Below are 24,563 nucleotides of genomic sequence, written 5' to 3' on the forward strand. Positions count from 1 at the left end.
GCACATGACATGCAAGAAAAAAAATATGTATATCGTGGCCATGAATTAATAATTAGTTTCTACTTACTAATAAGTCAGCACGTTTTATTAATTTGGTTCCTCGTTTGAAGTAAATTTGTGCACGGTATAATAATTCCAGGGATAGGAAAAAGTTTTACTCCCTAAAAAAGTAACTAATTGTGTTATGTAGTTACTTTTTATGGAAAGTAATGAGTTACATTACTTTTGGGTTACTTTTTCTCATCTGGGCTGGGCTGAGCTGGGCTTGCTTTTTTGATTTTTTTATAACAAAACAAACAAAATTATATTTATTTTGAATTGGATCATCAAAGTTCAGCAGCAAAGACACTCATTAATAAAGTGAGATTAAATACATAAAGTATACTTTTGTAATTTAACATATTTATTGCAGGTTTGTGTAATATTCTGAGTTTGCATTTCACCATTTGTATTCCTTTTAATGAATACTGAATCTGTGAAATGAGTGAGGTGAGTAAATCTCTGCTCACATTTATTCTAGAATAATTTATTAGTTACTTGAAAAAAGTAATCTGATTATGTAACTTGCATTACTTGTAATGTATTTCCCTCAAATTTCTTCCATCGTTTTACTAAATTGTGGCCACATTGTAATAATTCATTTCAAGATTTACAAAAACGAGAGAAAGAATTCTTAATTCAGAGATCACGCTGCACACACACACAAACATTCAGGAGACACTTGTTATCAATGCTGCCCCACGAAAAAAAAAAAAAAGTAATAAAATAGCTTTGCTACTGAATCACTGCATTATATTTCTCAGCAACGAGGGGGTAACATCGCTATTTTTAAGTACTTAAACTCATGCAGCTTCATTGTTAATAGAGAGAGAGAGAGACGCTGAAGACGCAGGTACACACCTCTCTCTCTCTCTCTCTCTCTCTCTCTCGATAATTAATTCAAATAAATGCTATAATTCAGTAGCCTGACGTCGTCATACTCAATTCTAGTCAGAATATGAGTCTGATTCTGCTCCGTTGGGCTGTGATTATGGGGCGTGTTTCAACCGAACCAGGAAAGACCTCAATTGGATAGACCTACAACCAATCAGAGCAACGGAGCGACGCATAACGTTAGTTATCAAATGTCAACAGAACTCAACTGCACTGTGTTGCCAAGTCCGCGGGTTGAAGCGACCCCAATTATGTGATATACAGACCCAGGAATGCGATTTTTAGCTGCCAGCCCTGCCAAAATAACACATATTTTATCCCCCCAAATGCCTTTTTTCCCGGAGAACCCCCCCTGGAAAGCTATTGGGCTTGTTTTTGGCTAGTTTTGAGGAACGTTAGCAATTGGGCGGGTTTTGTTGTAAAAACTTGGCAACCCTGTATCTGCACGCACGCTGGAATAAGTAGCCTAACGTTAGAAGATAAATATGAGTGTAAACGATCTTTGCTGGTGTTGTAAAAAAAAGGATACACAGAGTTTACTTACCAACACGATCATCATTTCTGAGAGAAATAGTAAAGGTGAATGCATATGAACAAGTTCTCCGTTTAGGATTAGAACAAACTCAACCCAAGCGCCTTTGATGACGTGGATGATTACGTTACTGTTTATCATCTGTCCATCATCGTCTAAAGCCCGCCCTGACAATTTCATTGGTCCGAACAGTTTCTGTTCGGGCATAATTACTTCTCTATGGATCAAGTCCAGACTGAACTGCCCGAGCAAAAATGTTGTGGGCGGGGCTAAGTTCGGCTGGCATCCAGGCTAATAATTCAGTCAAATAAATGTAATCTTATGCATTACTTTATCTCTGTGTCTGATTCAAAGCGAGCAGAATGCTAGATCTAACGAGCCGTAACTGATGAAAATAACCAGCAATTTTACCCTTCCGGCCAAATATTGCACTACAAACATCAATAACAGCTTTAGGTTGTCAATGCCAGAAAATGACCATAATCCATGGCTAGCTGTGCATTAAACAATTTTAATGCACGCCATGAAGGCAAAAAGCCTCCCGACGCCTCCATGTATTAATGCTGTTGATTCAAAATCGATTCATCCAACCCGATCTCACGGCAATTCTTACATATTTTAGGAGGTGTCTAATTCGTACGTATTTGACGAGTTGACAAATTCGTATGAATTCTTACGAATTACCTACCTCAAACCCCGCCCCTAAACGTACCCGTCACTGGGGTTTAGACAAAACGTACAAATTCGTACGAGTGAGGTCATTCAAATTCGTACGAATTAGCCACCTCGTAAAATATGTACGAATTGGTCGTGAGATAGCGTTGATTCATCACAATTAATCGCATCCCAAACACAAGTTTGTGTTTACCTAATATATGTGTGTGTGTACTGTGTATAATTATTATGTATATATAAATGCACACACATGTATATATTTAAGAAATATTTGCATACTGTATATATAATTTATATTATATATAAATCTAAATATGTTCTATACAAATATAAAAAAATGTCTTAAATATATACATGCATATATTATGTAAACACAAACTTTTATTTTGGATGCGGTTAATCATGATTAATCGATTTGACAGATTTAATATATATACTGAATGTATATATATATATATATATATATATATATATATATATATATATATATATATATATATATATATATATATATATATATATATATATATATATATATATATATATATATATATATATATATATATATATATATATATATATATATATATAAGATTTACACTGGCAGCTCAGAGCTGTACAGCAGCATTTAAGTATGAAATTGAATGACTACATAGACTTCACTATGATTCTTATTAAAGCTACTGTATTAAAGTTTTTCAGTCAAGAGCAGTGAGTGATTTTCTCTTTGTCTTTTGTTGTTGTATTAACATTAAATGGATAGTTCACTCAAAAATGAGAAATGAATACAGGTTTGGAACAATATTAGAGTGAGTAAATAATGACATAATTTTAGAGGTGAACTGTCCCTTTAAGGACAGCGTGTTCACTAGGCTGCGCTGCTTTCAATTTAAGACCTCCGTGCATCTGATATACAGACACAAGCCGATTTTACTTTCACTTTAGACATAACCGACTGTGTTTATATTAACCTTGTGTGTATTTGACAGTATTAGCGCAGTAAGACGACTACTTAGTCCAGTAATCAAGTGTTTGACAGGCGTTTAGTGCATGCGCGCGCTCTGAGAAGTGCATGTTAAAACAGTGCATATGCACGCGAATGAGCCGGCAAGGCTTTAAAACGCATGCAAATAATGAACTTTCGTGATTGTGAATAACTACAGTGTTGTGAGTATAACTCTACCCCTAACGTGTGATGTGAATGTATGTCGCGTTGTTCAGTATATTGGGATGGAGGCAAATTATAGAATTTGTAGAAAAATACTTAATTAAATGCAAAACCGAAAAACCGCAATTCACAGGCGCGTATTGAACCGTGAAGGCCGTATCGAACGGTTCAATATTATATTGAGAATTGTGGCATCCCTAATATATATATATATATATATATATATATATATATATATATATATATATATATATATATATATATATATATATATATATATATATATATATATATATATATATATATATATATATATATATATTAGTGCTTCGAATCGATAAAAAAATTAATTAATCCAATGTTTTTTCTGTAATTAAACGCGATTAATCGCAAGTTTTCAATATTTTAAGTTTTTAATATTTTGATATTGTAATAATTTCAGTTACTCTCAAAATTAATGTATAAACAATTTAAAGACAGCATATTTTAAATATGTGTTGTAATGGCATCTTTTTATGAAAGAAGGCCAGTATCACTGATACTAATGTCTCTATGAAACATGAATGACGTTACATTACAGTATAACTGAAAGCTCCCAATTTCAACATTTATTAGGCTTTAAAAAAACAACTTTTAATTTAAGTGAACTTAAAAGAATCTTTACAGAAACCCAAAATAATAAATGTTATATTTACCCATGGCCTTCCCTGTGTCACATGTCTGTCTTGTCCTGTGTAGCACATGGTGTTTTGGTTTATTTCTGTGTCCTGTGTGCGCCTGTCATCTGTCTTGACCCCACTCCTCGTTATCCGATTATTGGTTAATTTGTCACACCTGCTTTTTTCCCATTACCTGCCTGATTTGTCACCCTTTTATATTCTTGGTGTTTCCACAGTCCAGTGCTTGATCGTTGTCTTTAGTTGTTGGTATGTTTTCCTGTTCTCTGGCTCCCTGTTCCCGACCCTGGTAATCTGTCTTTGTTATGTTTGGTTTTCCCCATTGTGGGCTTTGTTTTGTGCTTATTTTTATTTTTGTGTTTATTAGACACTAATTTTCTCCTGCACTTGAGTTGCTCATCATGACACCCTGTTAGACATATACAGAAATGTTATAGTTATCAAACACATTTCTTAACTGCATAAATAAATAATAAATTAAATATAGATTAATCATCATTAAAGCTACAATTTTCTCTGTTCCTGTTGTTCTTTGATGAACATTAATGACAGGCATCATCAGTGCTCCTGTCACTTTAAGAACGGCCGCTGACGAACATGACGCGGATCTCACGCTCTGTCCCGCGCATCTCATTTCCTCACAACTCTTTAAGTTCATTTAAGATGTTATTTAACTAATTTAAGACTCCTAATATGAGAATACTCAAAATTATCTGTGTTGTTATTGTTTGTTCAAGAGCAAAAGAGAACTCGATGTGAGCAGGAGACTGACGTGCGTCGAGTGTGTGTGTCAAAGTGTCCCTCGATTAGCTGACATGAGCAAAGCCACACAGACAGGACATTGACATACAGTGCATTCTGTTGTGTTTTGTCGCGCTTGGAAGCATTTACATTAATAGGAGTGTGATCATGTAATGCTAGGCAAAAATGGATATAAAAACAGACGCTGCGTTATTTGTGTTAAATATTTTTAATGCGTTAAGCTGAAAAAATTAATCGCCTGCGTTAACGTGTTAATTTGCCCAGCCCTAATTAATATATATATATATATATATATATATATATATATATATATAATATATATATATATATATATATATATGTATGAATATACAAACACTGAACCAGACTATTTAAATGTTCAGCAAGCAATCTCATTGGCTGCAGGATCAGCAGAGGCTAATCAGCTTGTGCCATGTGGAAATGATGTGATTGCTTACAGATTGCATGTAAAGGACCTGCGCCCTCTAGAGTTTCATGACTAAAGGATCATGAGACGCTGAAGACTGGAGTAATAATGCTGAAAATTCAGCTTTGATCACAGGAATAAATTACATTTTAAAATACATTAAAATATAAAACCGTTTTTTTAAATCAAAATAATATGTACTATTTTTTACTGCATTTTTGATCAAATAAATGCAGCTTTGGTGAGCATTAGAGACTTCTTTCATCAAGAAATGGTTTATACATTTTCCATATTTATACCTGAACTACTGATCTGTTTATGAAACACTTAATTGAAGTAGTGTGCAAAACACGTGAGAAAACTGAAGGAGCTAAAAATGGCATAAAACCCATAAACATCTACAGGAAATCAAGATTTGCCAACTGACCTCAAGAGAGGCCTTTATAGAGACGATGACAAGGCAGAGACACCAATATGTCAGGTTTAAATTCATCCGAGTAACAAAGCTATCTTTCCCTGCCCTCATTCATCTTGATAAAGAGGCAGGTTTTGTGTGAAGGGCCGTCTAAAAGACTCGCTCCCCTCCGTCCCCCCTCCGTCCCCCCTCTTGACCTCTCTCCCTTTGCGCCGCAGGTTGCTTTTCCCTCTGCCATGAGGAGTAATGATCTGTTCTAATCGGCAGGAATTTCTCTCCGGAGACCCGGCCGACTATGGCCTGGATTCTGGAATAGAAACCCTCGTTCTGTGGAAAATAACGTCCCAGATTTCAGTGTGGAACGTCTAAAAACCTGCGGTTTTCTCATATAAACGGTTGTAAATGATGATTCTAAGCAACTTTAGAGATGAATCACAATAAAACATTTAAATATATATATTTTAAAATATATTCAAGTAGAAAGCAGCTACTTTAAATTATAATAATTTTTCAAAATATTACAGGTTTTACTGTATTTTTGATCAAATAAATGCAGTCTTGGTGAGCAGAAGAAACTAAAATTAAAAACTTACTGACCTCAAACTTTTGAATAGTAGTGTATATAGAAATTTGAGGGTGTATGGCTTGTCTTCCCTTTCATTTGGACTGTATTTCATAAAATACTCAATACTAAAGTGTGTCCAAGTAATTCAATGAATCCAAAAGAGTAGAATTAATTTATAAACACTTCCCACACTCTATCTATTGTCATGGAGTTTGCACAATAGAGAATGAAATTGACATAATTGCAGCATGTGAGTGAAAACGGTGTAATTTAGCCAAAAAAAGTATTATGTCTTGGACAAAATGCTCTGGAAAAGCTTCCATTATATCGCAAGCTTGTTTTGTCTATTTGTCAGTACTTTTAGTCAAGAACCAGCTGCACAGGCATTCAGAAATCTTTACCCGCATGTCAATCAACCCCGCACATATTGTTTGGCTCATTGTGTGTTGTTTGTGCTAATCTTGAAGGCTGTTTGTTTTTTCTTGTCTTTAAGGCGGTTAAATGTGTCATGTCTTCTTTTTTTGCCAGATGATGTGAGGTCGGGCAACATTCAAACTAAATTAATGTTAGAAGTCAAGCCAATTAGATAGCAATGCCAAGGTCATGGGTTCAGTTCCCAGGAAATGCATGAACTAATAAAAATGTATACTTAAAATCCAATTTAAGTCACTTTGGTTAAAAGTACAGGGCAAATATATAAATGTAAACATAATGAAATGAAATAAAATAAAATTACATTTACATTTTACATTTGGCAGACGCTTTTATCCAAAGCGACTTACAGTGCACTTATTACAGGGACAATCCCCCTGGAGCAACATGGAGTAAAGTGCCTTGCTCAAGGACACACTGGTGGTGACTGCTGGGATCGAACCAGCAACCTTCTACTTATCAGTTCCATGGTTTAACCCACTGGACCACCATCTCATTAATCTCAAAAATTAATCTCACCATCTCAAAAATTATATGATTGTATTAACTTTTTGTCATATGTTATAAAATGATATGTCTGTTTTTTTAAATAAAATAAAACTTAAAATTGAACATACCTTTAACCCCCCAATGGCATATTGCAACAACAACAAAAATCACATTAACATAATTCTAATTAGCATAATACAATACAATAAAATAATAATAAAAAACATAATAACAATTAAGCACACCATTTTCATTACCCCCCACCTCAAATTCACATTACCATGGTGCAAATAAGATAAAATAAATTAGAATAAAATAAAAAAATAGCTTAAAAATCTTAAATGACAATTAATCACGCCCTCAACCCCCAAATTCTCATCTTAATAATAGAATAAAATAATATATATATTTGTAATAAATATTATAACATTATAAATAATGTTTATAGTAATAATAAGTATGTCTGCAAATAAATTAAATACATTTAAAAAAAGTTATTGCGATTTTTTTTTTTTTTTTTTTATCTCACAATTCTGGCTTTTTTCCTCAGAATTGCATGATATAAAATCAGAATACTTTATAACGCGCAATTCTGACTTTATATCACGCAATTGCTAGTTTATATCTCGCAATTCTGAATTTATAACTCACAATTTTGACTTTAACTCACAATTTTGACTTTATAGCTCCAAATTTTGACTATATAACTCAATATTTTGACTTTATAACTTGCAATTCTCACTTAAAGGGGCTATATGCAACTTTTTCCCCAAAATAAACGTAACAATAGCCTTTTTATTTTACCATTTATGACTCAAACATCTCCTGATGAGCATACTGACACCTTGTCCGCTCACAGTGGGTGCACCTATAAGCCTGTATCCTATTTTTCCTATTTTCTGGCGGGTCGTCTTTTCCCGCGCTGTCTGCGGATGTGACGTCACCACCGCTGCGAGAGCGAGCAGAAAATGAGAGCAGTTCTGTTTTTTGGCCACAGGTGTCAGTCGCGAGTTTAAATTTCAGAAAAACGCATATAGCCCCTTTAATATCACACAATTCTGACTTCATATCACGCAATTCTGATTTTATATCACACAATTCCGACTTTATATCACGCAATTCCGACTTTATATCACACAATTCTGACTTTATATCATGCAATTGCTAGTTTATATCTCACAATTCTGACTTTATATCACACAATTCTGACTTTATATCACACAATTCTGACTTTATATCTCGCAATTCTGACTTTATATAACACAATTCTGACTTTATTATCACGCAATTCTGACTTTATATAACACAATTCTGACTTTATATCACGCAATTCTGACTTTATATCTCACAATTCTGACTCTATATCATGCAATTGCTAATTTATATCTCACAATTCTGAGAAAAGAAGTCAGAGTTGCGAGTTATAAAGTCAGAATTGCGTGTGATAAAGTCAGAATTAAAATATAAAATTATCGCAATTATCTTTAAAAATGTTTAATTTTGCGGTGGAAACAAGCTTTAAATTTGGGATCAAGCTTGGGAAGAAATGAACTTTGATCAATTTAATTCAACCTTTCTGAATAAGTGATACTAAAGATTAAAGATCACATATCAATATATATTGCATAGCTATTATTTGGGGTGTACCAATACATCGATATGGGTATCGATCAAATGACTAACAATACGATGTGTTAATGCAATGTGTAAAAAAACAATACCTATATTTTTTTAATATTCACATCTCCACTGTCTGTCTATGCATTACCGGCGCTAATGTGTGTATTCTCCTGTAAACTCATCTGGGCTCGAAAGAAAACTATGCAGTGTTATTACACTTGATTACTTTTTTTTTTATTTGTACCTGAAAACCTCTTCGACCTACATGAAAAGCACTGATTGTTTAATTTGTGTCTTTGTTTTATTGTATTTATTTGTGCTGTCGCTTGTAGTTTGGTTATCTGTTGAAAATAATCGTGTCACTGAATTTTTTGAGGTATCGGCAAATATCGTATCGTTGGCTATGAGAAATGATATCATATCGTATCGTGATGAACCGTCCGATTTACACCCCTAGCTATTATTTAACTACTGTATACAATATATATATATATATATATATCTATATATATATATAATACATTTTATTAGTTATTTGTCCATTTATCCCAATTATGGTAAGGCAGGGTAAGCTTTCTAAATGAGCCCGTCGATTCAAGCTGACTTCTGAATAATCTTTACCCCTCAGTATTTCTTTCTGACAAACAAATCCATAAATAATGGCAAACAAATCTGCCTGTGATTGAATGATTTCACTTCTCAATTCAATTCTCTCTCTCTCTCTATCTCTCTCTCTCTTCTCGTTTCCATCAGTGGGTTCGAGACATTCCTGACGCTGCCCTGTGGGCTCTGGGGTGTCAGTGTGTAGGCAGGCGAGAGTGGGTGGAACATTTCTGATGAAAATAATTGATCGAGGGAGAGAGGCAAAGAGATTCAAAATAGTGAAGGCAGAGCAAAGCCAAACACAAACAATCACTCGCGGCGTGATGTTGCCTCACCACGCAAATACTCACAGGACGGTAGCGGAGCTCAAATACCTGTTTAACGAACCTCTTGTAAATGACACACTATTTACATGCAACTGTGATGAGATCAAACATTATAATGAACACCTCTAAAAGAGGCTTATAGGAACATTCCGGGTTAGATGCAACTTGAGCTCTCTAAACAGCACATGTCAGTCAGTCACAGACAGATAATAATTTCGATTCGTCTTTCAGTTTGTGTGATGGGTTTTGCCAAAGACATACACAGAAATTTGTTCTGTTAACAAAGGCCCTGTTTACACCTGGTATTAAGATGCGTTTTGTAGACGAGGGAGACACATTCTGGTGTTTAAGTCTGTCTCTTTTGTCCACTTTCAACCACTTGTGTCCTGATTTCTTCGAGGGTAGGGTCTATGGGTGAGTAAATGAATGTGTTTTTTCAGATCTTTTGATTTAATGGACAAAATAAGCTTGTGCAATTTACATATGAACGCGACTGGAGACGACTGAAAAACACAGAGCATCAGCTTTCGTTTCTGCTCTGACAGCTGCTAGACCAGCCGAACACTGTGTGAGTTAGAAATCAGAAATGGTGAGAGAACATTGTGCTTGGTACGTTTTCCATCTTCAAACCAAACTTGGGTCTCTAGCCGACAAAGTTTAAATCCCGTCTGGCTAGCGCGCTTTTCATAATGTTTACGCATTAGGTCAGTATAGGCGGAGAGTAGACGGTCTTTTGTGGCTGTTTGAACACATTCACATATGAAAGCAATCCGGTCTAATGCGTTTTCGACTACCTCTGGAAGTGGTCAAAAGTGGACAAGCTCAAAACGTTTTAGACCCGTTTACACCTGTATTTAGTGCTGTACACTTGAGATCCGATTGACCAAAACGCATCTTAATACGAGGTGTAAACAGAGCCAAAGTGTTGCAATTGACAAATGTATTTGCACTGAATGATGAGGCAATTTACGTTTGAATAGTAAAAAGTCATTATCTAAGAGAATGTGCTGCAAATGTGTTAACAATTTACATTTAAAAAGATGATTTTACCAACAAACATTTGCTCTTTAGCAAAAATTTAAAAGTTACACTAAAATTGTTTTAGGAATTGTTTCATTTATGTACAAATGATTTTTTGAACATTTTAGAAACTCATTCTGTAAACAAATGTGGGGATGCTGCATGTTGAAAATGTATGTAAGAACGGTTTTGGAAACACTTTACACAAAAATTCATTCTATAAACAAATGTGTTTATACAACTGCATTATAAACTGCCTGGCCAAAATAAACGTCACTGTTTGAATTTAAATAGGCAAATGCTTAAAGGAACACGCCGACTTTTTGTGACCTTAGCTTATTCGCCTTATCCCCCAGAGTTAGATAAGTCCATACATACCATTCTCATCTCCGTGCGGCAGAGTTATGGCATGCACGGAGATGAGAATGGTATGTATGGACTTATCTAACTCTGGGGGATATGGTGAATAAGATAAAGTCCCAAAAAGTCAGTGTGTTCTTTTAAGAGTCAATGATTGGATCATTATTGCAGTGATTATTATGTTTCTAGCATGTTATATTTTTGCCAACAGTTCTTCGAACCCTAATTGATGGAGTGTGTAGCGTTTCATTTCTATTAGTTTCATAACATCACAAGTTTTTTCTCCACCAAGAGGTGCATCAATTTTTGGTCAAGATCTTGTATTGCCAATGTAAGAGTCCAGCACTCTATCAAGTCTCTACCAGCACATCCCAAAGACTTTCAATTAATTTAAGGTCTGGATTCAGAGGTGCCAATTCATCTGTGAAAATTATCCTTCATGCTCCCTCCCAACCATTCTTTCACAATCTGAGCCTGATGAATCTCGACATTGTCATCCTGGAATATGGCTATGATGCCTCTTCCTACATGGGTGTTTAAGAAATGAAAAGCTACACAAATAAATGTTTGCCCAGACAGTCTACGTCAATTTTTGCAATAATGGTTGTTTGAACATTTTACACACAAATTTGTTATTTTTTACCTTTATTTATAGAGACGAAACTCAAGCTCATTCTACTTTGCCAACTGTGGACACTGATTTTGACACATCATGTTTGAAATAGTAGAAATCACATTCTTGAAAGCAGGATTTCTGAGCAGTTTGGGTGGCAAGCTTTTCCTCGCAGCTCCAGGTAATGGCACGAGTTTCCCACCTCATTCACACTGTGAGTACAACCCTGTGGTTCTCACAGCGCAGGCTTGGCACATGAATTCAGGAACAGGTGCCAGCTCAGTGTCACCTCTACAGAAGATTAGCAAGGATTGGCCGTCCACTGCTCAGGACTCTGCTTACAGTGGGCATCCCGGACACCTCCGGCGGGCACTTTGAGGTCTTGCCACATGGCATGCACACATACAGAGAACACAAAGGCAGCCCTATGGATTCTCACCTCGAGTAAAGTGTCAACTGGCATGCGGCATGACACACCTGTGCCTAACGGATGGCCAGAGTGAGATATATACAACAATGTCTGAGTTTGCTCATAGTAAGTTCACAGTAAGTTTAACATATTGATTCAGTCTATGTCTATCCTAAATATATAGTCTATTTGTTATTGTACTTTGTAAACCCTCTATGGGACTAATTATTTAAAAATAAATTACTTTATATTTTACATATATTTAAGGGTAAAATTTGTTTTCCACATCTGACCTTTGACCTTTTTTAGGGTTCCATTAAATTGTAACTGGTCCTATTAGGGTAAATTATTATTGGCAAATTGTCTGAAACTTCACAGACATTCAAATGCATTTTCACTATCTTATTGTTTCAATAAACATTAAAAAGCTTTATTAACATTCCATTCCATAGTGTGCTACTATATTTCATTTGGAACTCACATGAGAAAATGTCAATAACTTGACATTTCCGATGAAAATTCAGATGCAGCTTCGCTGCCTGGAAAGAGGTGAAACCATACCTTAGTGTTTCAAAAAAACATATTAAAAAAAAATCTTTAACATTGTTTCTTTCTTGGATATCCAAATCAATGATTGTAGCACAAGTTCAAATCACTCTTCATTTTCAGTGTAGCCCACACACATGTAACTCGATTTTGACCCGTTTAGTCCTCATTTTAAAGCATTGCTTGTCAGTGTAGTGAGGCCAATAGACAGTGGCATCTTTCCTGACCTCTGGTTGTAGTGTGGATCACATCTTACAAACTGACATAGGATAATGCCTGAATTCCACAACAAGATATGACTTATATTCTTCATCTCTGCCCTCACCCTCACTGCTTCTATCCTCCTTGATCTTCAACTTCTTCCTTTCTTACTACAACCTTATTTTCTGATGCATTACCGTCACTATCATCAGTACTTTCTGGAAAAGGTACAGCTTTTCCTCTCTGTCTTCTATGAAATTTACTAACATCAACCTAAAACACAAGCAAACAGGCTATTATACTGCCTGCCAGTACTGAACAATAGTGCAGATACACATAAAATTTGTATATCCTAAAAGGACTTTGTCATTGATGTATAACCCACAGATTGTTTTGGTCTTTTGATTTTTACAAAATGTATAAAAAGTTTAAAAAACACATTTGGATGTATAATGAATTTGAATTTGAAATTATATATCTAAATATCTAGTTCAGACATGAAACTCTAGAGGGAGCAGGCCCTTTCATGCAATCTGTAAGCAATCACATCATTACCGCATGACACAAGCTGATTGGCCTCGACTTATCCTGCAGCCAATGAGATTCCTTGCTGAACATTTAAATATTCTGGTTCAGTGTTTTCTTTAAGCTGGTCCTGCTGCAGTCAATAATTTTATCCCTAAAAACACATCTTTGATAATCAAATTGACACATTTAAAAAGGTTTTTTTTCCCCTGTGACAATAATTTCTTTATGCCTTAAAATAGCTGGAATGTAACCCTTGCTTCATTTAGTATACGCAGATCCAATATGCAAATTAGCCCCTCCTCCGCACACTCACACCAACTCAGGCCTGTTTCAATAACGAGGTTCAACCAACTCTGAAGCCACATCCACACGAAACCAGAGCTTTCCTTATTCTATCTTTTTTTTCCCTCGTCTCAAGACATATCTGCATACACACGAAACCACTGAAACCGACTCAAAACGATGTAGTATACATGCCAGGCCAATATGTGGCGCTGTATTACTGCCACAGAAATACACTAAAAATGCAGAAGAAGAGTTGTGGCTAGAAGGTGTACAGAGATGGTAGGAAGTGAGGCAAAATCTCACAATAAAATAATAAATAAATTTGCTTCTTACCAGATAGTGTTTTATTAACGCCTACACCTACCCCAACCCTTACAATAATGCAAATACAGTAATTAAATGACGCAATATTGATGTGCGCATGCCCAGTGCCCGTAGTTTTATCCCTTCTAGTATTTACCGTGCGGGACATGGTGTGATGGCATCCATCATTTCACAAAATATACGGATAAGCTGTATACACAAAAACGCAAGGGTGGCGGTTTCAGATTTATCCACTCTGGGGCCCGGATTCAAAAAATATCGATTTCAGGCTCCCAAAACACTGGATCCGGGTGGACAAAACGCTGATACGATATAAAATTTTTACGTAAATAGCTAAATGCGTCTCTGTGTGGACGGGGCCTGAGTTTAAACTTGAACTCGGAGTTGACTTACCCTGAGATGGGAAACTCTGAGTTTTGGCTTTCAGAACCGCAGAATTGAGTTAGTTCAATCAACTCTGAGTAGACTAACTCTGAGTCAAGCACGTGCAACGTGCAATGACTATGAAAAGCCATGATCAACAGAGCTCTGAAATTACGATTCAACATGGCAACAGCACCCAACAAAAGAGGTCTGCATGGTGAAAGGCACATAGCGCACTATATATGCGATTGGAAACAATTCAGACACTGTAAATATGCTTTCAGTTGAGGCGAATGAAGTCTGGTTTCATGTTAGTTTAACGCGAACCGCAGCAGTGCACACACACACACACACTAACGGCTCTGGTCTAAAGTTAGACTAGAGACACGAGAGCGGATCATATGCGCGAGTCGGCGCAGACAACAAAACATATCGAACCCATTTAAATTCTGCACAGAACACTGTATTTCAAAGCGATATGGAGGAGAATATGATGATAAACGGTTAGAGATTAGGAGGACACTGGCTTTACCAAACAGAAAGGCTCTAGTCAAACTGTGGTATTAACAAAACGCTATTGGCTGTTTCAAAAAAGGGGAGGAGCTGCTAACAGCTGGAGCTGTTTCATGGGAAATTACGTCAACACATTGAATAATGCCGCACGTTTCAAGGCACTTCAGTGGGCCTTTAAGCATAAAAGGTTCATGGGTGTAGGTTTCATGACATTTGACATATTAAATAAATATAATTTAATGTCTATTTCAATGTGTAGCAGCTTTGACCACATAGTCTAATGCTCTTTTCACATAATTAAATGTTCTCTGATCCCACCTGTTACATTTATTAATTAGGGTAATGGAATTAACATTTGACTTCTACTCAGGCCAGCCAACAGCAAGAAAGCAGATGCTCGCAAAACACCAGCACCACCGATAGATGAAGAAGAGATGGAGGAAGAATACTCAAATCCAACAGGAAAAAGAATTAAGTATTTGTAGGAAATAGAGATAACCATATAAATTGTGAATAATTTGTGTTTATTTAAAAGCTGTGGTGGTGGTATGACTACACTTCCATGTGGCCTCCTTCCATTCCATACAGTAATCCATTTTTGGAAAGTGTGATGACGGGAATGTGTCAATGCATCCAAAAATTAGAATTATTAGGTTACTTCTAGAAGTTTATCAAGTGAACGTCAGGATCCTGTATAAAAGGACATGCCATTTTTGTCACTTTGACGATGTCCTCATGATGAAGTATGCGCAATGAATGAATGTACCTGCACTGCAAAGAATGCTTTTCTTACAATGTATTTTTGTCTGGTTGTTTCCAAAAGATTCTTAAGGAACTAATTTAAGTGCATTTTTCTTATTTTGCAAATGATCTGCCAGTGGAGTAAGAAAAATAATCTTGTTTCTGTTTGCATTAGAATAATTTTTCTTAACCGAGTGGCAGATCATTTTACTTGTTTTAAGTAAAATGTGCTTACTTTAGATTTAGATTTAATTTATAACTTTTAGATATTTGTGCTTGAAATAAGACAAAAAATACTCATAACAGCGTAATTCGTTTTAACGGCAGTTTGGGCAAGTGTGCAGATACACTGGCGACGTGTGATTGACAGTTCCAAACATTATTAAAGAGAGTGTTCTCTAATCAAAATTGAAATAACAGATTTGTTTCATGCTACTAACAGAAACAATGTGAAGTTTATCGTTTTAGTCACTGGCTTTATGAACTGGCTTCACTGATGCATTAAGCTTATGACATCAAGACGGCCAGCGGCGGGACTGACAGGATTAAATGATTTAGAAAGAAAGTCTGCGTGAACTTGAATGATTAGCTACACATCAGAAATCACTGATCACAGATCAGGCATTAATGAACACTGTTGCGGTGCTGTCAAATCCATATGGTAAAAGTCTGTTTGTAAAGCCTGTGCTGACATCGTATGACGGCATATAGGGAAGATTCCAGATCGGCTCGTCTGAGCTCTCATTTTCTCAAAGGCAGAGCAGAACACCCAGAACTCGGTTTACACCTATCAAAATTTCTAGCCACCTGGGGACCATATACAGGCTAGGGGAACTCATATTAATGTTAAAAAAACTCATAAAATGAAAATTTCATGCCATGGGAAATTAAATTATCTTACAAAACTAACCTCCTAGTATCTGCCAGGTGACCGTTATACAGAAAACTCATGTACTCAGAGAGGTCACATCAAAACAACGCTCCTGCTCATTCATACATGTAATTTCTAGAATATTTTGCCTGAAGGTCTTTATCTTTTGCTGGTTTGGATGAGGGCTTCTTCATAGTTTAGCCGTAGCTCTGTAAAGGTCACTGTATGCATAACACTTTTCAGCTGTCCTTTGTAGGGTGATCTTTACTCACACAAAAGAAAATTGTTGGAAAATGTCAGCTACAGGATATGGATCTATCAACATATGGCTGAAAGTGACTGAGACTGCTACTCACTTTATACTGTAAAAATATATTAAAGCAACTGAAGCTTTACTTAATACTGTTCTGATGTATCATGTGGTGATTCCCTGTACATTCTAGTGAGATGTAAGAAATTTTGCTGTAGTATAGATGTGGAAAGAGACCATTTTCAACCGAGAAAAGGCAACAAATAAGCTCAACATGGCGCCTGCAGTAATACCTGCCTGTGCTTTTGTGCTCCTGAAGAAAACAGCTGTGGCGTACAAGATCTAAGACACTCTCCCCTCCTTCCCAAGAAAAACTGCCTTATAAACTGAATATCAGTGGGTTGTTATGTCCTTGTCTCAACCTGGCTCGTAAGGCCAGGAAAATCAGAATAAAATGCACAATCTTGCCCGTGAATGCACTATACTTGCCCGTATAGCTGCTCACTGCCTCTTTCTACTAGATGTTATTGCTAAGTTATTGTCAGAAAGAGAAGGTGTATTTCAAAACGTCCCCAGATAACACTAAACACGGACCAGTTGAGTCATTACAAACGCAAAGCTGTGACCAAATGATCGCATTTTGCAATTTTTTTCCTGCGGTGCAACTAAATTTTGTTAAAGGTTGCACCAGTGCCACCACCACCACATTGGCCAACTGATAAGAACTGACATTTCTGTTGCACATGAGAAACAGCAAACGAAACAAAAGTGGAATAAAACCGCACTACAAGTTTGAGCTGCGCAGACCGTTTATCAGCTCTAATCATTTTACAAGCTGGTCTCAATCACGCGACACCATTGCTACACAATGCTGGGAGATCCAGTGAGAAAGCATTTGAATTCACCACAGTTTTAATAATATCACTGCAAGATATAATGAGAAGCATTAAAATTCAGCACATTCAGATCAAACAGCACAGACGTGGAAACCATTGTTCCATGAACTAACAAGTTATAGAAGGCTTTTCAGTCCACAAATCACCAACATTCACCATAGATTTAATATAGTAACGCTAACTGTAAGCATGGTTTTTTGTCAAGATGGCGCCGATCTGTTTACAAACGCGGCAGCGGAGCCCTTTGTCTGGGCAGTTCGGCCCAGACAAAGGCAGCCGGAGAAGGGGAAGAAGAGTCGGCGTTCTCATCAGAGTAAGACGTCGCACAAATCGACCCCTGCTTCCCAGTATTTTACTGGCAAATGTTCAGTCTCTGGACAACAAGCTCTGCGAGCTGAAAGTGCGGATCTCTTTCCAACGAGAGACGAGGAACTGCTGCATTATCAGCCCTACAAAAACTTGGATGTCTGCTGAGATTCCAGATTTGGCTATCGAAAACCACAGGGTTCTCCATGCATCGAGCGGACAGAGTATGTATGTTTTAAGGTCAACAAATCCTGGTGTGATCAGAGGAACGTACATTCTATCAAATCTTTCTGCTCTCCTGATCTGGAATTTCTCATGCTTCTGTGTCGACCATTCTGGCTACCGAGGGATTTCACAGTTGTCATTATCATAGCATTATCATTATGTGTACTTTCCCCCATAAGTCGACACAGACCGGACACTAAAGGAACTGTATGGGAGAATAAGTGAGCAGGAAACCGTGCATCCTGAGGTCACGTTCATTGTGACTGCGGACTTTAACAAAGCCAATTTCAAACAAATTGCACCAAAATACCACCAACACGTAAGCTTCAACACACGAGGGGACCGGGTTTTGGAACACTACTACTCTCCTTCCGGGATGGCTACAAATCCCTTTCGCGCCCACCATTTGGCAAATCGGACCTATCTTCCGTTCTCCTTCTGCCCGCTTACAGGCAGAAACTGAAAAAGGAAATACCCGCCCTTAGAACGATCCAGTGCTGGTCAGACCAATCAGACTCAATATGCTACAAGACTGTTTTGATCACGTGGACTGGGAGATGTTCCGGTCGGCCTCTGATGGCGACATCGAGGTTTACACTGATAGCGTAGCGTGTTTCATTAGGAAGTGCGTAGAGGATGTTGTTCCAACCAAAACAATCCGAATATAAGCTAACCAGAAACCGTGGATAAATAGCGATGTTCATGCGGCACTTAATGTGCGGACCTCTGCTTTTAATTATTTTGCGTAGGAGCATAAACAAGCAAGTTATACCCTCCGAAAAACTATCAGAGCAGCAAAACGTCAATACAGGGACAAGATTGAAGGACAGTTTAACACCACCGACTCTGGAAGCATGTGGCAGGGATTTAATATCCTCACGGACTACAAAGGGAATACAAACTCCACCCTGAACACCGCTGCCTCTCTCCCGGATGAGCTAAATACCTCAAGCAATCCAAAATCACCTGCTAAAATGACTGGCGTCCTGTTGCTCTGACCCCCATCATCAGCCAATGCTTTGAGAGACTAATCAGAGATTACATTTGCTCTGCTCTTCCTCCCTCACTGGACCCATTGCAGTTTGCATACCGCAACAGCCGCTCCACTGACGATGCCATAGCATCTACAATACACATTGCTCTCTCCCACCGGAAAATAGGAACACATATGTGAGAATGCTGTTTGTAGACGACAGCTCAGCATTCAACACCAGAGTGCCCTCCAAACTTGATTTGAAACTCTGGGCTTAAACAGCTTGCTGTGCAGCTGGATCCTGGACTTCCTGTCAAACAGACGCTAGGTGGTCAGAATGGGCAGCAACAACTCATCACTGACCCTTAACACTGGAGCCCCACAGGGCTGTGTTATCAGCCCAAAGCTCCAATACTATCATTAAGTTTGCTGATGATATGATGGTGGTAGGTCTGATCACTGACATCGATGAAACAGCCTACAGAGAGGAAGTGCTGTACTCTGACATGCTGGTGTCAGGAGCACAACCTCTCCCTCAACGTCAGCACGACCAAGGAGCTTATGGTCGGTTTCAGATTTATCCACTGGAGCACCGGTGGAGCGAGTCAGCAGCTTCAAGTTCCTCTGTGTCCACATCACAGCATGGTCCATTCACACAGAGGCCGTTGTGAAGAATGAGTCAACGCCTCTTCTTCCTGAGGAAGTTTGGAATGAACCACTACATCCTCACACGGTTCTACATCGGCACTGTAGAGAGCATCCTGACTGGCTGCATCACTGCCTGGTACGGCAATAGCACCGACCGTAACTGCAAAGCCCTGCAAAGGATGGTGCGTACTGCCAGTTGCATCATCGGAGGTGAGCTTCCCTCCCTCCAGGAAATATATGCCAGGCGTTGTGTGAAAAAAGCTTGGAGAATCATTAGAGACTCTAGCCACCCTAGCCATGGGCTGCTCTCACTGCTACCTTCAGGCAGGCGGTATCGCAGCATCAGGAAACGCACCAGCCGACTCCATGACAATTTCTTCCCCCAAGCAATTCGATTTCTAAACTCTTGATACCTCAGGATCAATATCAAATAAACGGACTGAATGTCATCACAGCACAACCTACCGTATATTTACATATATATTTTATCGTATGTGTATTAGGGATGGGCGATATGGACTTAAAAATTTATCCCGATATTTTCTAGTATTTATTGCGATAACGATATCAATGACGATAAATGTAGTATCATTCCCCATGTTTTTGGATACAAGTGAAAGCTGCATGCATTCTTGCGAGTTTCAGAAAAACAAACAATGATCTAAAGTAAAACGTACATATCATCAAATAGGCTCCTATAATACATTAAAAAATAAAAATAAAAATTATATATATATATATATATATATATATATATATATATATATATTTTTTTTTTTTTTTTTTTTTTTTTTTTTTTATTAATTAATTAATTTTTTTTAATGTAAAATTCCACACCAGCCTTTTCAGAAATGGAAAAGTTGCAGATATAATTGTCTTCTGTAAAGGTGCAGGTAATGTTTAAATAGTGCAAAGGTTCAGGTAATGTTTAAATAGTGCAACTGTGCTAAAAAACATCACACAATACAAACAATAATAATTTTGAAATCAATGACAAGTTTTACATGTAAACCGATTCTGTATTTATTCATACACTCATGGTGCAAACAGTGGTAAAAATAGCAGAAACAGCAAAAGTAATTATCCCAAAAATGTCTTCAGATTACAAAAAAGTTGAAAATAATGATTTAATGATAGAACTTCAGTAATTTGAGTTGATAAGATAATAATACCACGAATTCTTCTACTAATAAAAATAAACTGCACTAAGGATTAATGAGCTTCTGGGTTCATGAATATTAATCACGTTGTCAGCGCTCATTCTAACTGATTTGCTGAAATCAAAACAGGCACAGTAATAGGTGCACGCCAGCCAATGAGATTCCCGTTTGTGCATTAGTTTCTTCCTGTTCACGAAAGGCTGAATAATTCCAAATAAACGCCATTATTTTACAGGAAAATACAACAAAGGATATTGTTTACATGTAGCACGTCAATTCTTTGTGGTATAAGACTCTCTCGCTCTCTCTTTGAGTGTGTGTGAAACACTGAACGCTCTCAGTCGCGCGCCTCACACTAGTGTTTACTGTGCGTCAAATGCACTGCGCATTCATTGGGATGAACACAAATAGTGTGCTTTACCGATCGATTGACACAGAGCGAATCTCTTAAGCGCTCAGTCCAAGTGCTCAGCGAGTGAAAGTACATCTGTATGTACAGGTTCAGATTGCCCTCAGGTAGCCCCTCGTTTAGCTATGAACGCTTCCGCCATAGTTGTTTTCGCTCTGCACGTGAGATGCGGATTCAGTGCCGCCGCTCCCATTGCGCGGCGCTTAGGGCACCGAGTGCTGCGGGGGGCACCACAAGACAATTCTCTCTCCAACCCCCGTTCAGCTATACAAATTGACGAACGCAGCCACCGCGGCCATCATAAAGTGATAACGCTTTAAGCATCAAGAGACGGCCAGCGGTGGCAAGGTGCGGATGGGTCGCGCTATCAACTAGGCTTTATCGTTATTATCGCGGGAAGTCAAATTCCTATCGTGGGGAGAATTTTTACCGGTATATCGCAAACGATAAGATATCGCCCATCCCTAATGTGTATTCTGTAAGTGTAAATTGTATACTGTACATTGTATATTATTATTGTATATTGTTGAGTGTATATTGTGCTGTGAGTAATTGTGCGCGCATTAGATATGTAAATGTGTAAATCTGATGTTTGCTATAATTGTCATACATCTCATCATGTCATGACTGCTATGTTGCTCGGAACTGCACCTAAGAATTTCACCCACTGTTGCACTTGTGTATATGGTTGCGTGATAATAGAGTGATTTGATTTGATTTTGATTGTGGCAGAAATAGTTGAAAGGAATTTTTACAAAGTTCCTCTCAGCCTTCGTACAACCTTTTGAGAGTGAAATCCAAGCACTTTTCATGGGCTTTCAAGTGCGTCACAATTTTTCCAGCACTTCAAACCTCTAAATATTATCCAATTTTAATTTGTTATTTTAATGTGATGATTCTTAAAACTAAAAGTTTAAAGATTGTAGGAAAACACGTCGTAGCAGACGTTAGACATTAATTGCCACTATAACCAGTAGATGGCAGCAGAGGATCATTTATTGACTTAAGGCTGATTTATACTTCTGCGTTGGACCTGCCCCGTAGCCTCTATGCCGTGGGCGCAGAGGGAGTATGTGTACCCCTGAGGGAGGGGTTCTGGCAGACCAATCACAGTGCTTGTGGTCCGCGTAGAATTGAGGCATTGTTACAATTTTGGAGAGGTGCACGTCAGGGTACGTCATAGGCTACACATGCAACACACAGCCTACGACGTAGCTACGATGTACACTCGACACAGAAGTAAAAATCCCTAATAAATGGAAAAAAGTAGGAAGTCACAAAGTCTCATGCAAAACAAAAACTTTTCTTCAAATTGTGACTGAATTACACAGAAAGCAAGTAAAGGGCGCTTCTTTTATAATCACTGAAGCTTCTGTCAGTTCAGTATTGTACTTTAGAAGAACAATGGTACATTTAATAAGAGTTAGAATATTAAAATTCATGTTACTGTTGTTAAAGTTATTTTTATCTGCATCTCAATTCAAGCTCAGTGCTTTACTGTCAAATTTCCAATACACAAACGTAACATTATTAGTAACTGCACTTATCAATGCAAAACAATTTTATGATTAAATTAACTGTTAAATTAAAAATGTTGGTCTGGGCCCGTATTCATAAAGAATCTTAATGCAAAGAGTAGCTCCTAGTGACAAAATTCTAAGAAAATTCTTAGAAATGTGGGCGTTTACTCTTAAAATTAACTAAAAAATCCTTGTAAAGAAAAAAGTAATTCAGAAAGCATCTTAACCCTTAAAAGAGGTCTTAAGGTCAAATTTGTTAGGAGCACGGACGAGGACTTAAGAGTTTCTTTAGTAGCGGAGAAAATGGCAGAAACACGAAGAGGGAGAAGAAATGTGTTGCAGACAATGGATGACAGTGACTTAATAAGACGCTATAGATTAGATTGTGCAGGGATCATGTTTGTTGCATTAAATCCAACTTTCAAACCACCAATTAAATAGACATGCCAGCAATCAGTGTTATTGGAAAGGAGTTGAACAATGTTTATAATTCTAAGCCAATCAAATAACTTATAGGAAATTAGCAGCATGGTAAATAATAAAAGTATTTATATACACTGAAAAAAATTATTTGTTGAATTTACTAAAAAATTTTATCGTAAGTGGTCGCAATCAATTTATTTGATCTCAATTTAAACAAAAACACATGCAATTCCCATAAAACCAATTCATTTTGTAAAATTAAAATCAAAAAACTAAATTTAAATTATTTAAACGAGCACAAATTAATTATGCTTAATTAAATTTTTCAGTGTACATATATATAATGTGTGTGTGTGTGTGTGTGAGTGAGAGAGAATGGTAAAATAGGACAATTTGCGCTTGTAAATTCAAAGTGAAGGCTTAGAATAGACCCTATACTTAAAAGCGCTCCTTTTTTCCCCTTTTTGGACAACCAACCAATCACAGTCTTCAAAAGACTGTGTCATACGTAGCAATGGGGTCAGCCCCGCCTCTTCACTAAGATAAAAATTTTTGTATTTTCCTTGCTCAGAGTTGCTCTCAGATAAGTCCCGAATAGCTCTTAAGCTAAGACTCCTACGTAAAAGTTTTTAAGCTAAATTAGGAGTTTTCTGAGAGGACTCTTAGAATTTTTATGAATACGGGCCCTGGAGCCCAAACAGAATAAGATTCATGTCTATAGACAACGTTATTTTACATATATTTTCAAATAATACATGTAAAAAAATAACATTAGGTGTTATGTAAATGTTTCACAAATATGTATTTGCTGCATGATGCGACAATTTACGTACAAGTTACATTTACGTAAGAAAAGTTTTGCGAACAATCTGTTGTCAAGATGACAATTTGTTGTCTAGATGAGTTTGTCGGCACTGCATGATGCATCAATTTAGTTTTGTAGAAAATTTGCTCAGAAATTTGTTTCTTAAATGCATTTGTGCTGAATGATGCCGCAATTCACGTAAGAAAGAATTTGCGAACAATTTGCACAGAAATTTGTTCTGTAGACGAATTTGTCGGCACTGCATGATGTGTCAATAAGTGCAAGAGTGGTTTTACTGAAAATGTGTTTCTTAAATTAATGCTGAATGAAGGAACAATGTATGTGCTATGTTTTTAGCGAACAATTTACACAGAAATTTGCCCTGTAAACAAATCTCTAATGTCCGTAAATTTACACAATGAACGTTATATGAACGTTTTGCTCAGAAATTTGTTCTATAAACAAATGTATCAGTACAAACAATTTGAACAGAAGTTTTGAAATTGTCGGTGCTGTATGATGTGAGAATTTATATGTTTTACAAACTACA

General features: G+C 37.1%; 1 protein-coding gene across 1 annotated transcript in view; it reads right to left on the minus strand.

Moving 5' to 3' along the window:
* Window positions 1–24,563, minus strand: part of dock3 (dedicator of cytokinesis 3) — a 314,866-nt gene that overhangs the window by 199,503 nt on the left and 90,800 nt on the right. The gene's annotated exons all lie outside the window — the stretch shown is intronic.

Source organism: Gobio gobio, assembly GCF_949357685.1.
Source record: "Gobio gobio genome assembly, chromosome: 24".
Classification (NCBI taxonomy): Eukaryota; Metazoa; Chordata; class Actinopteri; order Cypriniformes; family Gobionidae; genus Gobio; species Gobio gobio.